Raw genomic sequence first — 6,000 nt, 5'->3', positions numbered from 1 at the left:
ATGCAGCAAGCATCAATTCCATTACTGCCCTTTGGGCAATACATTGCCTCCCTTCAACATACATCATCATCACTCTATGGATAAAGACAATAAAAGTATTTGTCCTCAGGGTGATGAACAGTTAAGCAAATTTTTCAGTGCACTTAACAATGACCTTCGCACATGAAAGATAGCTTGCCATAATTGGAAGGCAAAGATTCTGCCAGTGAAATTCTTTTGTATTTTAAACACAAATTCCCTAGCCTTGAGAACTTCATCTGAAAACACTTTGTCCACAATCTGGGAGGTGATTATACTTCGCTGACATGAAACAACCTTGTGTGCATTGAGACCAACTACAACTCATTCAGCATTTAAAAAAAATCATTACTGTACTAGGCGATTCCAGATCAGATAATACAATTAACAATAGAATGGTCCTTCTTCTGAGTGTGTCTTTTTGTGGTTCTTGTACACATTTCTGCGAGCAAATCCTTTTCCCCAAGGCTTGTCCTCGCTCTTGATTAATTTATGCCCAGTCACTTGATCAAGCCCTTCGAAAGGTGCATTTCCTTTTGCAATGGTATGCTCATGCTATACCTCACTTTCAGGAAAAAAAAACTCAGGAAAAGAACTATCAAAATGACACAGTCTTCTTCTTCAATGATCTACACGCCTCTACAAAATGGTTCCGCTTAGAGTATGATATGGACTTTTTAGCTTGGACTGGACATGGCATTGTGACTTGAATGAGCATCTGCACAATTTGGGCACTGTTTTGAAGGTATCGAACCGTGATCGGGCGCGTGTTGATGAGGTTGCTGAGATATTCTTGCCCGTAACCCTTACACTTGAGCTGGTTGGGCAAGCTGTGTTTGCAATCCTGAGTCTAAGGGTGCATTGCTGTGTAACTTCTTCAAATCTAACGTGGCAGATGAGATTCGGACAGCCAAGATTGTGGCTTTTCCCAAAGTTAAATCATCATCCTCCTGAGGAGATGATCCTTAATTCGTGGAATTGAAGTCTTTTCAATTAATTAGTCATGAATTTGTTCAGTACTTAGTGTGCCAAATTTATATGTTAAAGCCAATTGTTACATGCCACCATGTATTGTTTATGGACTCAATGTTTTTCAGGGATCACTGATGGAATGCATATAATTTGATCATCACACTTTTCTTTGGCCCAGTGTATTTGTTGAGAGGACTTACTCTCATATCAAACATAGATGTATCTTCAGTGAGCTGTTCAAATATACAGTGGCCTTCTCATTGAGACAATGTACCAGTGATGCTTTCTTATGAATCGCTGCTACATCCGGACTGTCCATCCTTGTAGTAAGCAATTAAGTCTTGAACCCAGATATCCAACACTCCCATGACATGGGGGGGTCTCCTAGCATTGAAAGAAATGGTTTTGGAGGTGGTAAAGTTAAACTTTTCTCAACAAAATTTGGCCACAAGGATATGTACCCACCAGGTTGCAGTATATCTTAATCTCAGGCCAATACAGAGATGACTCTAGTTCTAAATCCAAACAGGATTATTTACAGAACTCTAAAACATCTTAGAACTTACAGGAGTTTCAACACATGTGCTCTTTGCAGGAAGCCTCAGACTTTCTGGAACATTCTCAGATTTCTTAATTTTGTAGCTCCAGTCACAGGCTTAAGCAATCATATAAGTGTGCACAGATCAGTTACCAGACTAGCATAATCAAACGCAGATCAAACAAACCATTGAACACCACAGAAAGTAATTTTAACTTTGTATATTCGTACAAAATAGGTGATACTCTTTCGAGTTATCAGCAGTCACAGATTGCAACTCTTTTGAGTACAATCACAGTTCTTGGTTTCCGGGAGTGGGACATGAACCCACAACCCTCTGATTCAAAGGTGAGGGTGCTATGAACTGAGCCACAGCTGACACCTCAATAAAATAGGTGATACTCTTTCGAGTTATCAACAGTCACAGATTGCAACTCTTTTGAGTACTATCACAGTTCTTGGTTTCCAGGAGTGGGACATGAACCCACAACCCTCTGATTCAAAGGTGAGGGTGCTATGAACTGAGCCACAGCTGACACCTCAATAAAATAGGTGATACTCTTTCGAGTTATCAACAGTCAAGATTGCAACTCTTTTGAGTACAATCACAGTTCTTGGTTTCCAGGAGTGGGACATGAACCCACAACCCTCTGATTCAAAGGCGAGGGTGCTATGAACTGAGCCACAGCTGACACCTCAATAAAATAGGTGATAATGAATGAGCTATAGAATAGAGCTAATTACTTATTACCTATCAGCAATTGAAGTTAATGGAAATAAGAATACGGATAGGTGGAGAACGTTTTGCTGATTCAATGTCACTTCAATGTTTTACACAAGTGCAAAATGTCAAATATACCCCCTTAATGTTAAGCCTTACACATGAAAAAACAGCATATTGGGCAAGGTAGAAGTGGGCACCAATGTGCCCATGAAATTATACCCAACAATAACCCTTTGAGGAGAGGAACAAAGAAGAATATTAACAAGGAAAATAAATCAAACGAGGGGGCTATCCTGCAGTGTTAGTTTATCTAAGGCCAAGATTTTCACCTTGTCGGGCGGGCCCGGCGGGCAGGCCCGGAAGTGGTCACGAAGCCGACTGCCACCCGCGATTGGGCCCAGGCATCGATTTCACGCTGGCTGACCAATTAACGGCCAGCCAGCATGAAATGCACGCTGCAGCACTGCCAGGGCAGGGGTAGGAGGAGGGTGAGCACCGAGGTTCATGCATGCATGCGAGTGCACACAATGAAAGCTCCCTGACATACAAAACTGCCTCGGGGAGCTGAAGATTTAAAAACGCACAAATAATCACTTGGACAAGTGCAGGATAATTAAGGAAAGCCAACATGGGTTCATCAAGGGAAAATCATGTTTAACTAATTGCTGGAGTTTTTTTTAGGAGATAACAGAGAAGGCTGATAAAGGAAATGCTGTTGATGTAGGTGTATATGGATTTTCAAAAGGTATTTTATACAGTGCCACACAACAGACTTGTGAGCAAAATTCTAGGCCATGGAATAAAAGGGAAAGTAGGCACTTAGATAAGAAATTGGCTGAGTGACAGGAAACAGAGGGTAGTGATAAATGGTTGTTTTTCAGATTGGAGTTTCTCAGGAATCAGTGTTGGGACCCTTGCTCTTCCTGATATATATTAATGACCTAGACCTTGGTGTGCAGGGTATGGTTTCAAAATTTGCAGAAGATTGGAAATGCTGTCAACTGAGATGGGGATAGTCTTGAACTTCAAAGGACATAGGCATGTTGATGGATTGGGCAGACAAGTGGCAGATGAAGTTCAATGCAGAGAAGTCTGAGGTGATTCATTTTGACAGGAAAGATATGGTGAGACAGTATGAAATAAAGGGAGAGCTTCTAAATGAGATACAGGAACAGAGGGGCCTTGGTGTATATGTACATAAGTCATTGAAGGTGGCAGGGCATGTTGAGAGAGCAGTTAATAAAGCATATGGTATCTTAGGCTTTATTAATTGGAGCATTGAGTAAGGAGGTCATGTGGAACTTGCATAAGTCACTAGTTAGGCCTCATCTGGAGTACTGCGTCCAGTTCTGGACGCCATACTTGAGGAAGGATGTGAAGGCATTGGAGAGAGTACAGAGGAGATTCACAAGAGTGATTCCCGAGATGAAGAACTGTAGCTATAAGGATAGATTGGAAAGGTTGGGGTTGTTTTTCTTGGAGAAAAGAAGGCTGAGAGGAGACCTGATAGAGGTATTCAAGATCCTGGGGGTAAATAGTGAAAAACTGTTCCCTCTCAAGTGAACATCAAGAACTAGAAGGCACATATTCAAAATAATTGGCAAAAGTAGTAACTGTTATGTGAGGAAAAATTTTTTCACTGAGAGGGTGGTTGGAGTCTGGAATAAACTTCCTGAAAGGGTGATGGAGGCAGGTTTGATTGAAATATTCAAAAGGGAATTGGATTGATATCTGAACAGAGAGAATGTGCAAGGTGACGGCGAAAAGGCAGGGAAGTGGAACCAGGTGGGATGCTCTTTCAGAGAGCCAGTGCAGACTTGATGGGCTGAGTGGCCTCCTTTTGCACTGTAAAGATACTGTGATACTGTGAATATGAGGTTTTTAACGTTGAGCGGAATTTTCCATGCCCGCTGGTGTCAGGTGTGTTCGGTGGCATGAGCGGACAATATGGCGAGAAGGCCAAATTTCGGTTTCACGATGTCATGAAATCAGCTTGCGATCGTCAGCTCAGCCCATCGATGGCAGGCTGCGTTTCCTGCCATTGGACATCGGGAACCACATTGTAATACATCTGCATATCATTATGAGGCTAGCCCACCGGAATCATCCCCCAGCTGGATCATCCACCCATGTCAGCAGGAAAACACGCCAGTGCAGAACACATCTTGATAACTGTGACATGCAGAATGCAGGACTTACTGCCAGGGCCTTTCTCACATTGCAAACAACCCAGGTGCAGAAGATACTGGAACCCGACAGCAATGGGACCCTGGAGGAACGTCTATGGTGTGCTGGGTAGATTCTCATGGGCATGGCTCTGCTGCGAAACAGCCCACAGAAGGTGGAAAGTCACCACTGAGGGTCTGCTCACAATGGATGATAGTCAAGGGGGTGGAGAGGAAGGTCTAGCTGTGTTTGGGAGAGGAAGTTGTACCGGGGTGGGTGGGAGAGAAAGGTCTAGGATCAACTGGGAGAGGAAGAGGTGTCGGGGGGGGCATGCGGTTGGGATAGGGGGAAGAGACGACGTGGGAGGAGGCGGTAATGGGGGAGTAGATGGCAACTGGGGAGGTAGCTGGAACAGGATCTGCACGGCATCTGCCATCCTCCCCATGGAGACCTCCAATACGCACACATGTGGGCATCACTTCATCAGAGAGCAGGCAGACGCACTCCTCTGACTCATGTACCACTCTGTCGAGGGCTTCTAAAAGCTCTGTGTGATGTTTCCCCACCTTCTGCTGACTTTCCAAGATGAGTTGGAAGGCCAAATCCAGATGTTTGTCATCTGACTCGGACCTCATAGATGCCTCTTCCCCAGCAGTCCTCTGAGTGTCTAACCTGCCTCCTCTTGCTGCGGACATGTTTCCGGGCAGTGACCACCAGATTGTGAACCCGAGCCTGTTCTAGATCTATGTCCCACTGAGGTGTGTGTCTCTGTGCTGGTGGAAGGTGTAGGTAAACGCTGTGATGGGTCTTCCAGGCTGCTTATTTCCAGCTCTTCAAATGGAGAAGGAGTCCTCTTAGCAGGAGATGAGGATGTGGATGGAGCTGAGGGACTGGCTGGCTCAGGGTGTCAGCCGCTTGGCAGAGCTCCATGTGAACCAAAGTAGAGATAATTAGTGCATGGCAGCAGAATCAGAAGCAGGAGAGAGGACACTCACATTTGCATTGAGAGGGGGATGATGTGGTGCAGGATCCTCGCATGGGTGTTTGCCACCAATCTCACTATCGCTGCGGACAACTGCAAGTCCATGTCCTCACTAGTCAGCATGATGGCACACTCCCCAAAGTGAGTGAGGGGCCTAATGTGGGCCACTCCACCCCAGGTCTAGGACCTTTCCCTGCTGTTGTGAGCCAGCTTCTTCTGCATGAAAACAGGTGGAAAGAATGTGAGCAAGATGCATAGAACTGCGTGAATGTTTGTGTGGTGAGCGGAGACATGGACTGGCTGAGGACACGGGCTCCAGAGGATATGAGCCTGTTGGAGATGTGAGGGTGTATGTGAGAGTTAGTGGGGTTGTCCCTTGAGGTGTGAGATCCCTGTGGATGTGTAATGGGTTTGTGAGTGTGTGAGGCAAGAGCGATGAGAAGACTGACTTATCCCAGTGGAACAGAAGAGACTGTTCACCCTGTTGCCGCATTGGGTGGCTGTCCTCTTTTGCAGGGCATTGGCACTGACCACTGCTGCCACCGTCTCCCATGCTGGATTGGTGATGTTGCTGCCCATCCTGCTGCCTCCACTGCATCT

Source organism: Cetorhinus maximus, chromosome 1 (assembly GCF_964194155.1).
Source record: "Cetorhinus maximus chromosome 1, sCetMax3.hap1.1, whole genome shotgun sequence".
NCBI classification, from domain to species: Eukaryota; Metazoa; Chordata; class Chondrichthyes; order Lamniformes; family Cetorhinidae; genus Cetorhinus; species Cetorhinus maximus.
The sequence above is the reverse complement of the archived record's forward strand: the minus strand, read 5'-3'. Positions refer to the sequence as shown.